We start from the raw sequence: 22,856 nt of genomic DNA, 5'->3' as shown, positions 1-22,856 counted from the left end.
TGGCTGTGTCCGGTGGTGGTGGGTTTAATGACACGTTTATATTTACGCGATCTAACCCAAAAAATCTCTATTATGCAGGAAAAGGAAGTTGCGATGGATGGGGAGCGTGTGTGGAGGATGGAGTAGGGCAAATGGTCGAGGCGGACAATGGCATTACGCGCCCAGAGGTCAGCCAACGGGAAGAACTACGCCACGTGACGGTGATTGCACTGTCAGAGCAGTCCTGTAATTCGGTGCCAACTGTGCACGCGCTGAGGGGTCTAACAGGAGGAACAATGTGACGAGCGAAAGGTATTGTCATCATTGGCCATGCTGACTTCTTGAATTGTCACAGGGAATGAGTGTGCCCATGGCAGTGCTGTTGAATCCCCGTAGCCTATGCAATAATTGTTGGGGGCTCAGTGCGCACAAAGTTTTTATCTGAAGAGCTCAAATAACGAAGCAGCCACAAACGGCGGACAGCTGTGTCCAGTGGTGTAAGTTGGGGAGCGTGAAACCGAAGCGAGGCAGAAAGAGTACATGGAGATGGAGGGGAATTGATAATTATAAGATTAGGTTTTTTAAAAGTAGATGAATGTACCGTAGTTGCATCACCAGAGAACATTATTCGTACACAGTCTCTGCAAATGCATCACCCGTTTATAAAGTGTATACTATTGCAAACGGAGAAGTGATACTTGATTATATATACGTCGCAACATCGTACATCTGTGTGCCAGACACACCGTCTGTAATGCCCTACGAGCTAGTTATCTGCTTGTTTGTATCATATGAAATTGGTATCATTTGGGATTTACCGTCACTCTAACAACGATAAATTCACAAAACCAGTGACACACAAAAATACATATACACACACACAGATAGAAATAGCTACACACAGAGACCCCCACACGCATGTAGAGGAATAAACACTGTCAAAAACAAAGATCCCCGTATAGCCTTGAGATACTATTGGGGCAAGTGCTGTTAGCGAGCACCTATGAAGGCCGGCACGGCACACGAGGGGGGAGGTGGCCAGCACCACGCCCGGCCGCCTTTGTCTCCCTAGTGGCGATGTTTACACACGGCACCAGGCACTCACTTGAGGCTGAGTCCACCTAGGGGAGGAGACCCAGGACCGGTTCAGATAATCGTTCCTGGTGTTCGTCGTGAGCGAGAATCAAACTCGGGTTGCCGGGTTCGTAGTGTAGAGTAGCGCTAACCGCTACACTACGCGTTTACATATACACACACACAGACGAATACACAACCAAAACAACAACAACAACTGCCATTTGCCACTAAGTGGCAGTGATGACTCTATGGCATTTCTTCCAGACTCGGTGCACTTGAGGCCACGTGAACTGTCAAACACTCACTCGCTCATTGACAGGCCACGGGACAGGTCCACGTGTTATGCATTAACTGACTGAGATGCCTGGTAGATGCACCACCTGCACTCCCCACTGTGACATCTTGCTGTGGTCAGCAACCTGGCACTTTGATCATTGCCGTGAGCATCACTCTCCCACACTCTATTGCTGGAAGGTGGATACCCACCTTCCAAGAGCAAATCTCATGGGCATTCTCCCCAGAGACCGATATTGACACTGCTAATACCAGTTATCGGCAAGTCTGCCCATCTCCAGGTTATCGTAAACGACAGTCCGTGCTGTTTCTTTTTTCCCCTTTACCCAGAAGAACTGAAGTCGGGCATGTAAGTTACATGCCCAACCAACGCAACCTCACCGAGCAGACGAGTCCACTGATGAGACCGTGTCTATATCTTTCAAGAATATGCGAACTCCATCCTGGCTAAACCCAGGATGGATTGTAGGCAAACTAGTCTGTAGGTTTCATACTGGGTCCACATTTTGCCAATATAGAAGACAGGGCACGATTGTAGCCATGTGGATAATTTAGTTATAGCTACCACACGGTTTTACACACCCAAATAAGAGATAATATCAATAACCGGATTCGGAGTGAGACGTCTGCTACCAAAACCCGTACTGGCCATATACACACTGCCCTCATACGAGAACCCTCCACCCTCTCCACTAGCACCCCATTACTCATGGAGGATTTGTGGGGTTGAGTGGACATTGACACAAAGCACCTGGGTTGGTAATCTATTTTGGTGGGACTGACGGAATAAGATCGCACCTCTCCACGGCAAGCTCCAGATTCACGTACCATGCGGAATTCCCATGGCGCTTGCAATCCACGAAGTTGGAGACAATGTTTGGTGGATTACGCGTCGAATGTAAGCTGTGGCTGGGACTCTAAATCAGATCACTGGGGTTAGAGTGCAGTGCAGTGCTAACCACTGCCACACACTAAGAGCTCCTAAACTACTGCAAGTATAATGTTGCACGATTTGCAATGTTAAATATTGACCTTGGAAGCCCAGCGGATGAATGATTTGTTTTTAATTTAAGAAAATAAAATGATCTTTATTTGATTAGCTGAAGAATGTATATTAATTGCACCCTAATGCAGTACGTAAATAAAGTGAACCATTTGTCAATGGTTTGGGTGAATGTTAATAACAAAAAAAATCAACAGTATTTGCTTTAAAATAGAAAACAATGAATGACCTTGGAGACCACCTGGGGAATTTATCTTATTTTTGTACTGCATACAGCAACAGACTGTGGATGTATGTAACACATGAATAAATATTATGGAAGTGGGAGGCTGGCAACGCTGGAGATGTGGGGGAGGGGGTTAACTCGGAAAAATAGACCAGTACCCGGCAGATATGATGGACACAACCATAAATTTGTATCCATCTTCTCGGTTGAAGTTATGTCTATGTTTATATATCTAGATGGCTTCATGAACAAACCTTTGATAGTAGCCAGGTTTGCAGAGTACCTTGGTCTCGGAAAAAACAATATCATGCGAGCCCACAGCGTTATAGCAATGGTCAGCCACGGCAGAGGTATTGGTTCTGCCGTGTTTCAGATCTGCCTTGTGCTCGCGAACACGGTCCGAGACGTGTCGTTTCGTTTCCCCAATGCTACCGCAGCCACAACTCAGTTTGTAGACTCCAGGATATTGCATGTCAGGAATTACATCCTTCACAGAGGGGATTAAATCACGGATTTGTGTACTGTATTGAATCGGACCTGGATCTTGTGTTTGTTTAAGATTTTGGAAACCTGCAGTCACGAAAGCTTCAAATCAAGATTGCATGATTATGATTATTTACGAGCACTGTGTGCGCATTCTCGCTGGCTACCCACGTGTCCACGCACCTGCTGTGTTCTGTTTCGCTCCAGTCGGTGAGATGTTGTGCTCACATTGTATATCGTTGATCCTCTATGTTATAATGTGTTACAAAATGCATGTGCTGTCTGTGTCACGTGCTGATGCTTTGCGTGGTGTATTGTGACGTTTATAACGAAGACCGGGCCCTCCCACAGCAATGCAGAATTGTATCCACCACTTGGCTGAAGTCCACCAAGAGGAATACTTGATTGTAATCACTCACCATCCGCACGCTCGCTGGTCCCTGAGCAAGCGGAGGGCGATGGAGGCGCTGGGGGTGTTTGAGCGCGCAGCGCTGTCAAATTGGCGGCCGAAGTTCGATTCCGGGCCACGGCTATACCAGGCCACGTCGCCAACTCGCACTGAGCAGCATGGGTGAAGTCCCGACCAGACAACCCACGACCCACGCGGCCTGTGGAGGCGGCCTTCGTCAAGCAGTGGATTGATCATGAACTGTATAATCGATGCATTATTAGAGGGGGTGGGGTGGTTCGCGATACGGAACTCAGCTTCGACTCTGTGGGAATCATTCCTGCGCCTCGCCTCGCCCCCCGCTCCCACCACCCCGCCCTTCACCAACCCGCAACTGACCAGCGTGGTGAAGTATGGTCGAAAACCCCCATGACCGACAGAGCGCGGAGAAAAGTCCTATCGCCCGTCGGCACGACCGCGGACAAAGCTTCGCGCACTCTCTTGGTGGGAAGGGTTGAGAATTGGCTGTGGAAAAAAACGAGAGAGAGAAAACAACAACAAGGCTGCGGCATCATCTTCATTGTGCAGTGGAGACACGTCGTCCCGCGGTGATCTCTGTGCCCCCGTGCGAGAGGAGACAGGGGCTGCGGGCGTGGATTGGGGCGTCAGGGGCTGTGATTGATCATCCCTCCTCGCATGCCGGCACCACCCCCTGCGCCCGGCTCTGGCTCTCGGCCCAGGGACGCAGTCACGGGGGCTGCGGGGGCTGCGGGCGCGCCGCCCCCACCGCCCGTGTCCCGTTATTCCAGAGGCCCTCTTACAGGGGTGGTGGGGAGTGAGTGCGGAGAGCGTGAGAGAGAGAGAGGGGGGGAGAGCGCAGTGCTTGCGTGGTGAGTGTGTGGCTTGTGTGTGGGAAGGGCGGGAGAGGCTGCGTTCCACCGGACACCCGGGATACACGCGGCGAGGCGAACACACGGACAGACACCCCGAGTACACACACAGACTGGCTGGCTGGCACAACACACGGGGAGCAGGGCAGGATGACACGGCACACACGTGGGCGCGTGGACACGTAGCTAACGCGGACACGCAGGGCACACTCGGGGTGTTCACAGACACGCGGTGGCACTGCGTACTAGCACGTAGACGCGGATACACGTTCACGTGGAGCAACGCATGTGGACATAGCAAGAGAGAGAGAGAGACACACCAACACACTGACATCGCGCAGACACACCCACCATACGTAGAGATACACCGACACACCGACTTATTAACGGGAAACATACACGAGCAAATACGCGAACACAGGCACACGAAGACACGCACGCACTGACATATGTACAGAATTACATACATGCCACTGGGGCACGTAACCGGTGACACGCGGACAACAACAACAACAACAACCGCAGTTTTCCACTCAGTGGCTGACGTCAACACGGCGCTTAAGCCAGGCTAGGTGCACTTTGAGGCCACGTGAAGTATCGAAGGTACTAAACACTCAGACACTAACACACGCGCACAGACGAACACGCGAATACTCGCACACGCCAATACACTCACGAATACTCACCACACACTCACGAATACTCACCACACACTCACGAATACTCACCACACACTCACAAATACTCACCACACACTCACGAATACTCATCAACACACTCACAAATACTCACCACACACTCACGAATACTCACCACACACTCACGAATACTCACCACACACTCACGAATACTCACCACACACTCACGAATACTCACCACACACTCACGAATACTCATCAACACACTCACAAATACTCACCACACACTCACGAATACTCACCACACACTCACGAATACTCACCACACACTCACAAATACTCACCACACACTCACGAATACTCATCAACACACTCACGGATACTCACCACACACTCACGAAAACCCACCACACACTCACAAATACTCCCACACACTCACGAATACTCACCACACACTCACGAATACTCACCACACACTCACGAATACTCATCAACACACTCACAAATACTCACCACACACTCACGAATACTCACCACACACTCACGAATACTCACCACACACTCACGAATACTCACCACACACTCACGAATACTCACCACACACTCACAAATACTCATCAACACACTCACAAATACTCACCACACACTCACGAATACTCACCACACACTCACAAATACTCACCACACACTCACGAATACTCATCAACACACTCACAAATACTCACCACACACTCACGAATACTCATCAACACACTCACAAATACTCACCACACACTCACGAATACTCACCACACACTCACAAATACTCACCACACACTCACGAATACTCATCAACACACTCACAAATACTCACCACACACTCACAAATACTCACCACACACTCACAAATACTCACCACACACTCACAAATACTCACCACACACTCACGAATACTCACCACACACTCACAAATACTCACCACACACTCACGAATACTCACCACACACTCACGAATACTCACCACACACTCACGAATACTCACCACACACTCACGAATACTCATCAACACACTCACAAATACTCACCACACACTCACAAATACTCACCACACACTCACGAATACTCACCACACACTCACAAATACTCACCGACACACTCACGGATACTCACCACACACTCACAAATACTCACCACACACTCACGAATACTCACCACACACTCACGAATACTCATCAACACACTCACAAATACTCACCACACACTCACGGATACTCACCACACACTCACAAATACTCATCAACACACTCACAAATACTCACCGACACACTCACGGATACTCACCACACACTCACGAATACTCACCACACACTCACGAATACTCACCACACACTCACAAATACTCACCACACACTCACAAATACTCACCACACACTCACGAATACTCACCACACACTCACAAATACTCACCACACACTCACAAATACTCACCGACACACTCACAAATACTCACCACACACTCACGAAAACCCACCACACACTCACAAATACTCACCGACACACTCACGAATACTCACCACACACTCACAAATACTCACCACACACTCACGAATACTCACCACACACTCACGAATACTCACCACACACTCACGAATACTCACCACACACTCACAAATACTCACCGACACACTCACGAATACTCACCACACACTCACAAATACTCACCACACACTCACGAATACTCACCTACACACTCACAAATACTCACTAACACACTCACGAATACTCACCACACACTCACGAATACTCACCTACACACTCACAAATACTCACCGACACACTCACGAATACTCACCACACACTCACAAATACTCACCACACACTCACAAATACTCACCACACACTCACGGAAACCCACCACACACTTACAAATACTCACCACACACTCACCGACACACTCACGAATACTCACAAACACTCACCGACACACTCACGAATACTCACAAATACTCACCGACACACTCACGAATACTCACCAACACTCACAAATACTCACTAACACACTCACAGATACTCACAAATACTCATCACACACTCACGAATACTCACAAATACTCACCACACACTCACGAATACTCACCAACACACTCACACTCACCGACACACTCACGGATACTCACCAACACTCACAAATACTCACTAACACACTCACAGATACTCACAAATACTCATCACACACTCACGAATACTCACAAATACTCACCACACACGAATACTCACCAACACACTCACACTCACCGACACACTCACGGATACTCACCACACACTCACAAATACTCACCACACACTCACGAATACTCACCAACACACTCACACTCACCGACACACTCACAAATACTCACCACACACTCACCAACACACTCACAAATACTCACCGACACACTCACGGATACTCACCGACACACACTGGCACGCAATCACAGCAGCGTCTCGTTGGGCCCTCGTTGCTGAGCCGGTGTGATCGGGCCCGCCCGGCCTCCCGCCCGCGTCTCGCACACCACGACCCCGTGGCCCGTGGCGTCGCGCTATATTTAGTCAAAAGCCATCGGAACGAACCGCAGGAGCCTCTCTCATCCTCTGGCTCGCGATGCGTCGCTTCATCATCGGCCGACCGGGGATGACTTCCCTCGCCCTCCGTCTGGTGAGTCCATCCGGGGCCAGTGTCGCCGCCAGCTCAGCGCCGTGTTATGTGGCCACCGCTTTGAGTTTCGTGGTTTGTACCTCGTGCGACACTGCGAACGCGGTTTCACGCCGAGACATGTGCGTTGATGTTTATCGCTACAGCCACCGACTTGCCTCTGGCTTTCCCCGGCAACAGGAATGTTTGGTAGTGACTTTCGCAAAGTATTGTGACGTGCTTTGGGATCTTGAGGACAGGGTGCGGATTCAGCCATTTAAGAGCAGTTACCGTGCACGTATACAGACCGGGTCCTGTGACCCGGCTACCGTGTGTAGTCATGCCGGGTACCGTGTGTAGCAAGGCCGTAGCCATGGAGTCAACATTGGGGGAGACCAAATCTTCCAGGGGGTCTAGGCCCCCCCCCCAGAAAAAATCTAAATTTGAAAACAAATTTCCTGCCATTTCCTGCCTAAAATATAAAAAAATAATTCACTACCACATGGGATGGACTTTTTATTTATTTTTTTACGATAATTTCAAATAGTGTATTGTATTACATTGATCTGTTTTTTCTTTTTTACATTTTATTGTTTCATTGTATGTAATGACAGAGATTAGGGATTTATAAAGTACAACCATAACCACAATCATATAATTAATCAGAAATCTATGCATTTTTATATGAAGACAAGTCCAGATATTGTGGGCAAGGTTTAGCAATTTTTTAAAATATTGTTTATAGAAATATATTGGGGGGGGGGGCATTTTGAACATATTTGAATATTGTTTGTCACGCCTGATGATGATTGCTTGTGTTGCAATCGAAACGTCGTAATTTATTTATTTCTGTTTTTTTATTTTTTATTTAAAAAATTTCACCTAGGTGACTTTACCGAAAGAACCAAAGAGTATGGATCCTTGCAGTCACTAAAACTTCACATCTAGAAGGGATGTGTCCCCCCCAATAGAAATGATAATTACGACCTTGGTGTGTAGTCAGTGCCGGATTAAGCGAGTGCGGGGCCTGTCGCATGTGTTATAACGGGGCCCTAAATAAATAACATATACATATTAATACACAAAAAATTTACTTACACAGTAAAGTAATTGTATTTTTCATTTGCTATACAGCCAGATAATACGACAAATCGTTAACCTTAAACACCCAGTAGTTCATAAAAGATGAAGGCAGTTTTGTACTATAATAATAGAGCAAGTGCAGAATCACTAAACCGGAATTGATGCTTGAAAGCTTTTGCTCCTAGGATAATCCGGCACCGTGTGCGGTAATGCCAGCACCGTGTGTGGTAATGCCAGCACCGTGTGTGGTAATGCCAGCACCGTGTGTGGTAATGCCAGCACCGTGTGTGGTAATGCCAGTACCGTGTGTGGTAATGCCAGGTCACGTGTGTGGTAATGTCAGTACCGTGTGTGGTAATGCCAGCACCGTGTGTGGTAATGCCAGCACCGTGTGTGGTAATGCCAGTACCGTGTGTGGTAATGCCAGCACCGTGTGTGGTAATGCCAGTACCGTGTGTGGTAATGTCAGTACCGTGTGTGGTAATGCCAGGTCACGTGTGTGGTAATGCCAGCACCGTGTGTGGTAATGCCAGCACCGTGTGTGGTAATGCCAGCACCGTGTGTGGTAATGTCAGTACCGTGTGTGGTAATGTCAGTACCGTGTGTGGTAATGCCAGGTCACGTGTGTGGTAATGCCAGCACCGTGTGTGGTAATGCCAGCACCGTGTGTGGTAATGCCAGCACCGTGTGTGGTAATGCCAGTACCGTGTGTGGTAATGTCAGTACCGTGTGTGGTAATGCCAGGTCACGTGTGTGGTAATGCCAGCACCGTGTGTGGTAATGCCAGCACCGTGTGTGGTAATGCCAGTACCGTGTGTGGTAATGTCAGTACCGTGTGTGGTAATGCCAGGTCACGTGTGTGGTAATGCCAGCACCGTGTGTGGTAATGCCAGCACCGTGTGTGGTAATGCCAGCACCGTGTGTGGTAATGCCAGTACCGTGTGTGGTAATGCCAGCACCGTGTGTGGTAATGCCAGTACCGTGTGTGGTAATGTCAGTACCGTGTGTGGTAATGCCAGGTCACGTGTGTGGTAATGCCAGCACCGTGTGTGGTAATGCCAGCACCGTGTGTGGTAATGTCAGTACCGTGTGTGGTAATGCCAGTACCGTGTGTGGTAATGCCAGGTCACGTGTGTGGTAATGTCAGTACCGTGTGTGGTAATGCCAGCACCGTGTGTGGTAATGCCAGGTCACGTGTGTGGTAATGCCAGTACCGTGTGTGGTAATGCCAGCACCGTGTGTGGTAATGTCAGTACCGTGTGTGGTAATGCCAGGTCACGTGTGTGGTAATGCCAGGTCACGTGTGGTAATGCCAGTACCGTGTGTGGTAATGCCAGTACCGTGTGTGGTAATGCCAGGTCACGTGTGTGGTAATGCCAGGTCACGTGTGTGGTAATGCCAGTACCGTGTGTGGTAATGCCAGCACCGTGTGTGGTAATGCCAGTACCGTGTGTGGTAATGCCAGGTCACGTGTGTGGTAATGCCAGGTCACGTGTGGTAATGCCAGTACCGTGTGTGGTAATGCCAGTACCGTGTGTGGTAATGCCAGTACCGTGTGTGGTAATGCCAGTACCGTGTGTGGTAATGCCAGGTCACGTGTGTGGTAATGCCAGGTCACGTGTGGTAATGCCAGTACCGTGTGTGGTAACGCCAGTTCTGTGTGCGGTAATGTCAGCACCGTGTGTGGTAATACCAGGTCACGTGTGTGGTAATGCCAGGTCACGTGTGTGGTAATGCTAGGTCACGTGTGTGGCAATGCCAGGTCACGTGTGTGGTAATGCCGGGTAAATTGTTTCGTGACATTCTTGGTCACATGTAGGGGAGGTGATTCGGGGGCATTTTCAGGTTGAGTTTGACGACTCCCCGCTCCAAGGAGTTGTCGACGCGAGCGTCAGTGCCCTCCTCACCCCGCCAGGGGCCATGGGGATGGATGTTCGTGCGAGTCGACTGTGGCCCTCTCTGTGTTTCCGCCAGCGAGTTTGACCCAGCAATGGAGCGGAGTTGGTGGGTGGCGCACGAGCCCAGATAATGAGGATTTGTTTTTTAAATCACTGCTTGCTTCCGTCTGCCGTGAAAATTAGAACAGCAACAGGATATACTAGAATGACGTACGGGCCAAATGACCCTTCAGATCAGAGGCAATCGTCATTAAAGTAGAGGAAGTTGGCCGGATAAATATAATCTCAGTCGATCTCTCTTCCCTCCCCTTCCACGCGTACTCTTAAGAACGGCCACTTCCCCCAAAACCTCAGCTTGGTGTATATTTTGATTCGATCTGTTTCCCCATCTTCCACCTCTCATCGTGCAAAGGGCCACTGCGCCACACCATTATCTTCTTGTGCATCCCACGCGGCCGCGCCGTACAGCTCCACCGATTCGGGTTTTTTTTTCGGTTTGTACCGCGCGTATTGTTTGGCATGATGTCTGACGTTTCACTCACCGTGCTGGGACCTTCTTCGGAAACTGAGCTGAACCGAATTGAGTTCCTGAAGATGCTCCCATTTCGCATGGAACACACACAGGAGAGATATCCAATGGCCGTTTGACCGGTGGAGAAGGTCAATGTTCAGAGCGAACGGGGAGAGTTTATATTTGGGTACGGCTGGCATTTAACAGAGGCGCCGAGGCGCACACACGTGTCCTGGTGGCTATTTAACCCCATCACCTGCGAGACTAATTGTGACTGTGCCCTAGTACTGTGTAAGTATTCATCACCACCGACACCGCTACAATCGTAACGCACCCGTGTAATCAATATTGTACAGCACTTACAATCGTCTGGCGGAGCGGTGGTGCAGTGGTTGTGACCCCAGCGACGTGACTTCCAATTGTGGCCGGTCGCGGCTGACCTCACGATATTTAAAACCAGCCCCCCCCCCGCCCCCCACTCCACCAACCTACAGTGACCAGCGCGGTGAAGTATGGTCAAATAACCCCCGTGGCCGACACAGCTTTGCAGGGCTTTTACCCAGCAGTGGAATAACAAAGAGCTGCAAATGATCAGCTAATCAAAGAGTGTATCAATTGTGGTAGACACGCTTATGAATATTACGTTATCTCGTGTCATAGCAACGCTAGTTATATTGCTTGTTTTCAACATCGCCAACAGGCTCGTTTCTCCGCCTCCTGTAGTCAGTCAGTCAGTCGAGATGCCTGCAGCACGCAGCGAGCAAGCGGCAGTCACCTTAACCGCGCCTTGACCGCCACCGAGCTGAGTTAACCCCAAGGGGACACTCGCTCTCAAGGAACCTCTCCCGTTTCCTTTGCGACACAACATGTGATCTCAGCGAACAATGCAAGTGCAGGGTTTGTGAGCGTGTGTGTGTACTAGTGGGAGCGGTGGCACAGCGGTTAGCGCGCTGCGCTACAAACTCGGCGACCCGAGTTCGATTTCCGCTCACGGTCACCACCAGTGGCGATTATCTAAGCCGGAGCTGGGCCTCTCCTAGGCCGACGCAGCCTAAAAAATTAGTACCTGGTGCGGGGTGTAAACATTTGCACTGGAGAGACAAAGGCGGCCGGGCGTGGTGCTGGCCACCCACCCCCTCGTGTGCCGTGCTGACCTTCAAAGGTGCTCGTTAACAGCACTTGCCCCAACAGTCTGTTAAGGCTATACGGGGGATCTTTGTTGTGTACATGTGAGTGTGGGGAGCGGTAGCACAGTGGTTAGCGCACTGCGATTGGAACAATGCGACCCGAGTTCGATTTCCGCTCACAACCAACATCAGTGCCGAATGTCTAAACCGTTCCTGGGCCTCCCTGGGGTTCAATCAGCCAGTACTGGTGTGTGGCACAGGGGAGACAAAGGCGGGCGGGCGTAGTGCTTGCCCAACTACCCTCCTTATGCTCCGTATTGGCCTTCATATGGGTGCTCAGTGAGACAGCACTTGCCCAACCCTCTGAAGGAGGCTATACGGTGTTGACTGTGTTTGTTTTGTGAGTTGCGCCCTCCGAGGCTCACTTTCGCTCTCACACGAGCCACGACGACACGAACCTTAAATCTGCCGTGAGCCGCGGTGCAGTGCGAGAGAGACGAGGAGAGGATAGAGAAGAGTGAGGGGCGCAGCGCTCCGTCCGTGCGGGTCCCGCAGTCGACGCCGAGCGGTGCACGTGTGACAGTGCGCGCGCAATCGCGCGTGCGCGCGCACGTGCGCGCGTGCGCTATCACACGCGCGCCCAGTTCCACGCGTTTGACTATCCACGGAGCGATGTGCCTGCCACCAATTCCTTCGCTGTGTTATTGCCGTATTCTCCGCATTTTAAGACGCTCTCGGGTTATAAGACGCACTCCGAATCTGCGTCATTGAAGTTTAACAAATCTGGTCACACGCACACACCTATCGGATTATAGGAGGCACCCTCAACGTTTGCTTTAATGAAAGGAAAAAGGTTTTAATGGGTCTCATCATGGGTAGAATACGGTAGTAGGATCCGATGTTCAAGTATACATGCAGCTCCTTTTGTGAATGCCCTGCAGGATTGTGGGGGTTATTTGGCCACGTGGGCCAGTGGGATTGTGAGCCCGTCTGTGCGGACGTTTTGACTGTTTTCCACAGGTACCGACATACAAAACGTGACTCTACAATGAATTGGCCCGATGCAGGATCCTCCTGAAAGAGAGTTATGGGGCTCCGTGAGGATATCTTGAAGACACGAACATCGTGATGAATTTTCAGTGTTTTATGTATTTTGCATTGCATAAGGTTATATTGAGCATGTGATGTTCAATACAAATAACTACATCCTCACCGGGTGGCATGAAGCACATTAGTCCACATATATACAACCTGACACATGCAGCAGAGTCTTATTGTCCCGTCTTCCTGCGTTGTACGCGGGATAATTGGTGAAGTACATCGCCTGCCTTTGCTACACAGGGCGATCCACTTACAGACACCCCACTAAACCAACGTATACATCCCAGAGAAACGACATTATAATGAATAATCTCTACACGCCTTCCACCAATCTCAATGGACGTATTACATATGTTTACACTCTCTGTAAAATATGCAGCTATCGCCTTCACGATATTCCTGTTGAGAAGATGGTCATCAGAATCAGTATTGAGAAAATGAAAGTTCGCTATTGTATAATATTCATGCTATAGCTTAATATCATACTGCTGTTAAAAGTATGACTAGATTTTCCTGGCTGGCTGCTATCTGAGCTCCTCTCCACATCAACAACAAGTGTCTTGTCAGTGGCTGCGGGCCGTTACCACCGAACCTAGCTGGGTAACTGGCTGCACGGGATTTTCCGTATATCAAGTAAGCGCTGAAACCGTGGAAGCAGCTTGTAAGACATACAATAGACATCGACACGAAAGAGGTGGCAGCAACGAATGCAGAACTCTGAAATAGCTCCAGAATTTCTATTTAAAGCTTTCGTGACTGCAGGGATGGCTGCTTGCGTTGTGGCCGAAACGTCGTGAGAATTATTTTATTATGTTTTATTTTTATTATTTTATTACTTCCCTTCTACGTGACTTTACCGAAAGAACCAAGAAGATAGCTCCAGAACTCATCTATTCGTGCTCCGATTAATGCAATTATTTCGCCAGAATATTCCTTAAATCCTGGAGAATATAAAACAATGTCACGAAACGTATTATCTGGGTATGTTGTCATTGCATGAGAGCGGAGAGTGCGAGTGTAGCGCTCCGAGTCGAGGGGCAGGACCGCGAGACGTCGTCACGGGTCTCCGTCTCTCATCTTCCGTTGCTGAGTGATGACTTTTCGACTCGCCTGTTTCACGAACACAAACGAAACACATCGAAACAAATGCCCACCAAATTGCACAAATGTACGTGTTCCGAGGGCTGTTGACGTGGAGAATGTACAAAAACGAGGGCAGCCGAAAGGCGTCGAGATTGTCCAACGTAGATCGCAGGCCTGGAAATCAGAACGCGCAGAGTCCCTGGATCATGAATCTCTAATAGAGCTCAGCACGTCCGTCATCAACACTGCATGAAAAAGAAAAACGTCTACAATAGGCCACGTTTCAGACAATGGCCCTTCTATATTGACGAATGTTTCGAGTTTTGTTTGTGTTTGTTACGCCACTGCCATCACAGTATCTCACATAATTACGATGATAACAAAGCACGTTCGCGTGGCCTCGGACCCTGTGATTATTATTCGAAGGCTGCTGCCTTCCTTGTTAGCTGTGATTATAAATACGAACTAAATAAGCCACACGGAGCAATCCCCGTGCACTTCCTCGTTATCTCGTCGGCCTGGCCGTCACCCCCAGGACTCCCTTCGCCGTCCTCTGCCCCCACGCACGAGAAGGCGCCTCCCTTCCTCTCCACCACAAACACAAATCCAACAGCGGATTTTTGCGTCGCCAGAATTTATAGATAAACTCTTTTCGTAATTTCCTTACTTTAAAAAACGCGTTCCTGCCAATTGCATTGTAATAAGGTTCGGTTTGCAGACTGGCACTTCTAGTGTTCCAGCAACTCAAACAGGGGTTGGTAGGACGTGCAGAGATGCGAGATGCGAGCTATTGGAGCTATGAAGTACGTTTCTCTGGTGACCTCGTGATGCCGTGACTGCTGCTGGGGTCAAGTTGGATGGGCCTGGGTAGTAGTAGCAGTACGGCTGCTTCCGAAGGGAGAAGCGTTCCACCAGAGTGGAGCGGCCACCGCTGTCGCCCGCTCGAGCGTGAAGCTCCGGGCCAGGCTGCGTCCAGCACGGCTCCTCGGGGTCTTGAAAACGAGGCGTCGAAGACATGCATGTACTGTATGTGCGTTGAACTTCTTTCGCACCATACATAGCCAACCGTGCTAATCAGATGTGCGGTATCATAATAACTATCATCCTCACGATGAGCAATGGTAAATCCACTGCTGGATGAAGGCCTAGCACCAGCGCACGAGACAAATTATTCGCTCCATCTCCCCGATGGACGTGCTCTTGAACACGTTCCATTCCTTTCGCTGCTACTGTAACCACGGCGTGTGTCCCCCTCCCCCCGCACGTTAGCACAATCGACCAAGCGGCTGCAGACGAGACTGGAAGCGCGTTCACGCTCTGCAAGGACGCGCACAAGGGCAGGCAAACAGCAGAAGAGCACAGCGTGTGCGTGGCGACCAAACAGAGCGGGAAGCAGCAAGAGTTTATTCAAATACAATCAGTTAAACAAATATGGTTTGTTCAGGAATGTGAGGAATCTGACCACTTGACCATGAGCAGACATCTGTCAGACCTATTTGCTTGCGACAAGTCAAACACGTGTTTTATACGCGGGCTCTTTTTTTGAAAAGTTGCGCCCGGAATGGGAACGCAGCCTTGACGTTGGGAAATTGCCAGTGAGCAGCAGCACGATACAGCAGCATTTAAACAATGAATACATCATGTGCAAGTTCTATAAACGCTCACACGGGATGCCATAGTTTGCCATTCACGAGCCTCCATAATGCGAATTCAAATATAATCAGTGGTGCAAGGTAAGACTTGGAAATGGGGAAAAATGTGTCGAAATAATGGATTACTTCTCATCGCATCGCGCTGCACCATTTCTGTGGGGCTTTTCTCGTTGCCATGAAGCACCGCGTGGTGCACTCTGGGCAGTGTGGTGCACTCTGGGCAGTGTGGTGCACTCTGGGCAGTGTGGTGCACTCTGGGCAGTGTGGTGCACTCTGGGCAGTGTGGTGCCACTCTGGGCAGTGTGGTGCACGCCACTCTGGGCAGTGTGGTGCACTCTGGGCAGTGTGGTGCACTCTGGGCAGTGTGGTGCACTCTGGGCAGTGTGGTGCACTCTGGGCAGTGTGGTGCCACTCTGGGCAGTGTGGTGCACGCCACTCTGGGCAGTGTGGTGCACTCTGGGCAGTGTGGTGCACTCTGGGCAGTGTGGTGCACTCTGGGCAGTGTGGTGCACTCTGGGCAGTGTGGTGCACGCCACTCTGGGCAGTGTGGTGCCACTCTGGGTCTTGTGATACGCTCTGGGTCCGTGTGGTGCGCTCTGGGCAATGTGGCGCCACTCTGGGTCTTGTGATGCGCTCTGGGCAGTGTGGTGCACTCTGGGCAGTGTGGTGCACTCTGGGCAGTATGGTGCACGCCACTCTGGGCAGTGTGGTGCCACTCTGGGTCTTGTGATGCACTCTGGGCAGTGTGGTGCACGCCACTGGGTCCGTGTGGTGCACGCCACTCTGGGCAGTGTGGTGCACGCCACTGGGTCCGTGTGGTGCACGCCACTCTGGGCAGTGTGGTGCACGCCACTCTGGGCAGTGTGGTGCACGCCACTCTGGGCAGTGTGGTGCACGCCACTCTGGGCAGTGTGGTGCACGCCACTCTGGGCAGTGTGGTGCACGCCACTCTGGGCAGTGTGGTGCACGCCACTCTGGGCAGTGTGGTGCACGCCACTCTGGGCAGTGTGGTGCACGCCACTCTGGGTCGTGTGGCGGGACGAGGTTCCTCTCGGTGAGGCTTGCGACCCAATTGGCTTTGCACGGTGGACGATTCAATCCCCTCCACTGGCAGCGAGTTTTGCTACATTTATCTCACCATTTACATTACATTCCTGAAGCAGCACTTTTTTTCCATCTTATACAGAGAAAACAATTTCACAATCCGCGTTTTTATTTTCCAGAAAAAAAATGTCTCAGTAATCCCTTCTGAGCGGGGTGTTTGGGATTTTTTTTTGCAAATCCACATCCGTTTTTTAGCCTGAGAGTAACCCCCCTCCCCACACACACACACGAGCGATTAAACCTCAAATTCGACACAGACAAGTTTCAAACCTATTTTCTCTCATGCCCATCGCCCAGCCACCTCACAGGGCGGCCAATTACGCCATATGAATGACCCACAAACACTGCCTCCAGGCGTACACCACCACCACCACCGCAATCGTGGGAATTAAAAGCGGTCGGTGATGAAGTCGTCAGGTGGTGGCTTTCCGGAGCTCCCTCGTCGCCTCCCCATCGCCTCCCTGCACCCACAACGACGCTCTGCGTCCCCCCGAGGCCTCTCGCCGTGCCACCAGTCCTCTCGGTCGATCGCGTCCCCACCACCTGGCCATCTCGGTTCTCGTCCTACGCAGCTGCGCGCTTTGATTTCCACGCCGCGTTTCTACGACGCCGATCGCCTCATTTGGCCATTTCCTGTGTTTAGCTGGCTCGCCGAAGGATGGAATATTTCTCCTCCCCGTTCTCTCCTTGTATAGAACGGCTTTGGAACTCCCATCTTTCCAACCTCAAATAACCTGACGACGATAAATAAATAAGCATGTCGAATCTCACTATCCTGACATTAGTTATCCTTGCTTGCTGGCCACGTCGCATTGTAGACCTTAGGACCTCGGCTTATCAACTCGGACTGAACAAAATAAGCGACAGTAATGAGTAAGGATCAGTCCAGGCCACGTTGTCTTGCGCATATATTTGAACCATTTTGAGAGTGCACAGTGTTTACGCCTCCGTCTAAGCGCAGGATTTTGCAACCTTTCCACGTCTCACTTTTAAAACAACGTGTGGCGTGTGAGTCAATACTCTCTACGTTACCCTGTTAATCATAACAAGAACGTTAATGTTCTACTAAAATTATAACATGCGTTTCCAATTTTCTGAGCAAACAAGAATGAAAAAAAAGCGACCTTGTATGATAACATCAACACTGATGCGATCACCTTGGAAGGGGGATTTTACACGTGCTGCCCAGAATGCCGCGCAACATTTGCCGCATTCTTACTTCTCATTCTTACTTCTCATTCTTACTTCTCATTCTTTCATTTCATTCTTACTTTTCATTCTTAGTTTTCATTCTTAGTTTTCATTCTTACTTTTCATTCTTAGTTTTCATTCCCACTTTTCACTCTTACTTTTCATTCTTAGTTTTCATTCTTACTTTTCATTCTTTCTTTCCATTCCTACTTTTCATTCTTGCTTCTCATTCTTTAATTTCATTCTTACTTTTCATTCTTAGTTTTCATTCTTACTTTTCATTTTTACTTTTCATTCTTAGTTTTCATTCTTATTTCTAATTCTTACTTTTCATTCTTACTTCTCATTCTTACTATTCATTCTTTCTTTTCATTCTTACTTTTCATTCTTAGTTTTCATTCTTACTTTTCATTCTCGCTTCTCATTCGCGGCTCAACGTCGCGATGGCAGCTGCAGGGCCTCTACGTGCATTTTACGCTCGGTGTATTTTTGGGGATTGTAGAACAGAAATAGAATGTGTTTCGTTTCACAAAGGCAGTATTGTGTGAACGGTCTGCGATGCGGAGAATTGCTTGTGGAGAAATGCAGGGGGGGAACAGGCCCTTTTATAGGAATGGCGTGTTTTTAGCACCTTTGCTGAATAATTTCCAGTTCAACTCAATTAAAACAACGTTCACACTATGGCATTACTATACTCACGTAAATATAAAATTTATAGATTCTATCTACGTGACTTTACCGAAAGAACCAAAGAGTATGGAGTCCTGCAGTCACGAAAGCTTCAAATATAGCATTACTGTTGAGCTGTATGAATTTGGGGTTTTAAAGACTTTTTAATAATTTTATTCCATGGCTGGATCGGGTTCAGGCGGTCATTTTAGACTTTCACTCACTTTTACCCAGCTTTTTTTTTCTGGCAACAAAACAGGTGTTGAGATGTTAAAACACCAAACTGAAACCTTTAATAAGGAATCATGTCTGCATTAACCACAATACTTGTGGTCAGAATGCAAATAAAAAACACTGATATAATACGCATTGACTTTGAAACTGATTGGTCCACACCAAAGACAGCTTTCTTTTAAGCCTCGCCTTAAAACGGTGCTAGACCAGAGGACGCCAAAAGGCGTACAGCACAAAGTCAACGCACTAGCAGAGTAACGAGAGCTCGGGGCGAGCAGCTACATCATGGGACCTCCTTTGCCAGTACCACAATATGAGAATAGGTATTCCCCTGACGAACAGTCGTTTCATCAAGATGTGTGGCCAGCGTGGAGGAGGAGGCCTATCCTCCCCGAGATGGCTTCTCGAAAGCTCCCTGCAGTAGCTGATGCCCTTCTTCCAGCAGTGGCGTGAGCGAGACGTTCCTGGGCTGTGGTTTTAGTTCAAACTTGTCTGGCGACGGCTTGCCCCTCGATCATCAACTAAACATTTGACGGTCAAATCTCCTTCCCATTCCGCCGTACACGTACGTGGAGAAACGCCACCGTCCAGACGCAAGGCTGCGACTGCTCAAACGGTGAGGCCCAGGGTGTACCCCGCTGGGTGAGTCGGTGAGCCGGTGATGCCAATGATGATTTACACATTTGGGTGCCCGTCTCTCAATCAGATTAATCCACCGTGGATCTTCCACCAAGTCGTGACTATGTTATGAATCCCTATAGGACGACGGGCTCACTCGACCGCCCACACTAACTGTAGGTGTGACCTCAAACGCATCAGAGCGTGGAGCTGAGGGCAACTTTGCTGTCTCGGTTCAAATCTGCGCTGTGTAAACGCCACGCACACCAGGCGTCTGTGTGAGTGCCCTGACGATGCGATGTGGGTGGATCCCCGCTATCCGAGCATTTTCACTCCGTTGTCTCTTTTCCACAACTTCTCAAGAGCGTATGCACGTGTTGAACTTCTTTCGCGCCGTACGTAGCCAACCGTGCTCATCGGAGGTGCGATGGAAGGACAACAAACTAAACACAAAGAGCAGTTTTAAAGAAATTCGTTTAAATCTTTAAGTGAAAGTGCATAACTCCAGTGGCTTCCTAATATCATATCAGGAGGTGTTAACTCTTATCTCTTACAACTTTAATAGTGCTGCTTGTTGCTGGCCACTTGGCGTTTTGGGCCTGTGCTCAGAAACCGTGATTTAAACAAATTTTACAACAAATTTGACAGCGTTCATTTAGTCTCATCATCATCCAATAGGTAGTCCACTCTTAGTTATTAAATGTAATTAGCTGTGAGTATTCCCTCGCTATGGATATCCCGGAGCCGAGAGTAGTGCCCAGCTCTTGGTATCCCGAGGCTGTGGCAGAGGTCGCAACCGGGTACCCGATACCCGTACCCTACCCGATACCCGGCTACCCGTACCCGGTCGGGTACGGGTACCCGTTTGCGACCCTGGTGCGGCCGGGTACGGGTACGGGTAGGCCGTGAGTCACTGGTCACTCATTTCCCAACGTCTTGTCTCTTCTCACAATTCAAGTTCCTAGAATCAACCCACCCACGCCTGCAACATGGCTTCATCCCAGAGGTCGCAATCAGGTACCCGATACCCGTATCCTACCCGTACCCGGCCGGGTAGGGTACGGGTACGGCCGGGTACGGGTACCCGTTTGCGACCCTGGTGCGGCCGGGTACGGGTACGGGGGGTAAGGAATCAAAACGCGTTTGCGACCTCTGGGCTGTGGGCATGGCTTGGCGAGGCCTTCATCCGGCAGTGGACTTACAAATGGGCATGAGCCTGACGAATAAATGAAGCTGTAAGATATTGAAAGTAATTTTCCACTTGGGATTTTAAGGTTTAGCCTCGTAAAATATGACCTCATATGATCTGGGCATTTAAAGCGTGCTCAGAATGTTGTACTGTGTCACGGGTCGTGTCACGAGGCAATACATTTCAGCTCAAAACAACTCATGAGGGGGCCTCCTGTCCCGTGGCACACGTAATAAAGGCGGCGTTGTTATTCAATCGGTGGCCTGCGCGTTGTTATTGCAGCATCGGCTACTCGGTGAGGAGGCGGGCGTGTGCGCGCTGTGCGTTACGATAACGAGCGGAGCGTGAGCGGTTTAGTCATGACCGCGCGTTATCCTTCACCAGGCCTGCTGCTGGCACTGGGGGGGGGGGGGACACACACAAAGCTTTTGTTAAACAATAAATAATCGGCCAAACATCGGTTGCAGCGCAATTGCATCCAATGAGCATCGCAATAGAGTCGGCAAAATTCGCTCCCTCTCTGCCCACTCCGTTCACCCCATAGGAGGCTTCAGTGCTGAGATTTGTAACTGCAATAAAAAAAACTTTGAAGAAAGCAATACTGCGTGTCAGTGTTACATTAAATGGTTTTCATTCCATGGCAGTTGAGCGAAATATGTTTATTGGTAAGAGCTTCACTTGTTTTTTTATTCATAATCATATGAAATACGTAAAACAGGTATTTTATTGCCGTGTCATTGTAATTATATAAATGTTGAAGCCTTACGGCCCTTCCTCAATGCAATGTTGACGAGGCCCAAGCAACCCACGCTGGTGGGGGTTATTTGACCATACTTCACCACACCAGTCAGTGCACCTTGATCTCGGCGTGGGAGCACACAGGAGTACAATGCAACAATGGACTGTGTTGCATTGCCATCTGCTCTCCACCGCACAGCGCTGAAGCCTATAACCTAAAACACATATAACCTAAAACACATATAACCTATAACACCTATAACCTATAACACCTATAACCTATAACACCGATAACCTATAACACCTATTACCTATAACACCTATAACCTATAACACCTATAACACCTATAACCTATAACACCTGCCGTGCTTTGTGGTCGTCCATTCAAGCACTCTCCGGACTCGACGCTGCTTAGCATCCGAGATCTGACGATACTTGATCATACACTTTAACATATACTAAGAACATATACTAATATTTTAGTTCTAACTACGTGACTTTACCGAAAGAACCAAAAAGTATGGATTCCTGCAGTCACGAAAGCTTCAAATCAATACTAATATTTTTTTTTTTCAAATGTTTGTTCTTTTAATTTTGTCGGGTCTTCCGGGTTGAATTGGGCCACTGGCAACCACTCTGGCCGCGACTGTAGAATTTGTTCAAGTAACCTCCAGCGAGCCAGCGACCCCAGCTCAGGCTCAGATCTCCTCCCCTCGGTTCATCCGGGGCGACCGATCCCCCCCCCCCCCACTGGGCCCAGTGTCCACGCCGAGCCTCGCGACTCGCCTGGCCAGCAGGAACGTTCATAGTCCGGGCAGCCACCCGCGTGACGTGCCCGCCGCACGTGCGTCCACTCGGCCGGCTGATTACGAAAGAGCCGCTTTTGATGTGCCCCGAGGCGTGTGACGGACTTGAAGTGCCCGCTCGCCAGGTGGAGCCAGGAACTGGACAATCAAACGCACGTGCTCTCCGACTCGGACCCAAATGTCACCGCGCCAGATTGCAAGCGTGCGTTTGGCATTTCTA

At 49.5% G+C, this 22,856-nt stretch overlaps 1 protein-coding gene across 5 annotated transcripts in view; it reads left to right on the top strand.

Annotated features, from left to right (window-relative positions):
* Window positions 1-4,288: 4,288 nt before the first annotated feature.
* Window positions 4,289-22,856, top strand: part of LOC144726803 (interleukin-6 receptor subunit beta-like) — a 93,803-nt gene continuing 75,235 nt past the window's right edge. For 3 of the 5 annotated variants that reach the window (XM_078605714.1, XM_078605710.1, XM_078605711.1), the window contains exons 1-2: window positions 4,289-4,943; window positions 7,438-7,655. The gene's annotated coding sequence lies outside the window, so the exon portion shown is untranslated. Of the gene's footprint in view, window positions 4,944-6,654; window positions 7,656-22,856 lie in introns of those variants that run through there. The other 2 variants (XM_078605713.1, XM_078605712.1) reach the window with 2 other exon arrangements.

The sequence above is a fragment of the Lampetra planeri genome, chromosome 24 (assembly GCF_965212315.1).
Source record: "Lampetra planeri chromosome 24, kcLamPlan1.2.h2, whole genome shotgun sequence".
Taxonomy (NCBI): domain Eukaryota; kingdom Metazoa; phylum Chordata; class Hyperoartia; order Petromyzontiformes; family Petromyzontidae; genus Lampetra; species Lampetra planeri.
Note: the sequence above shows the minus strand (reverse complement) of the source record. Positions and strands in the feature narration are given on the sequence as shown.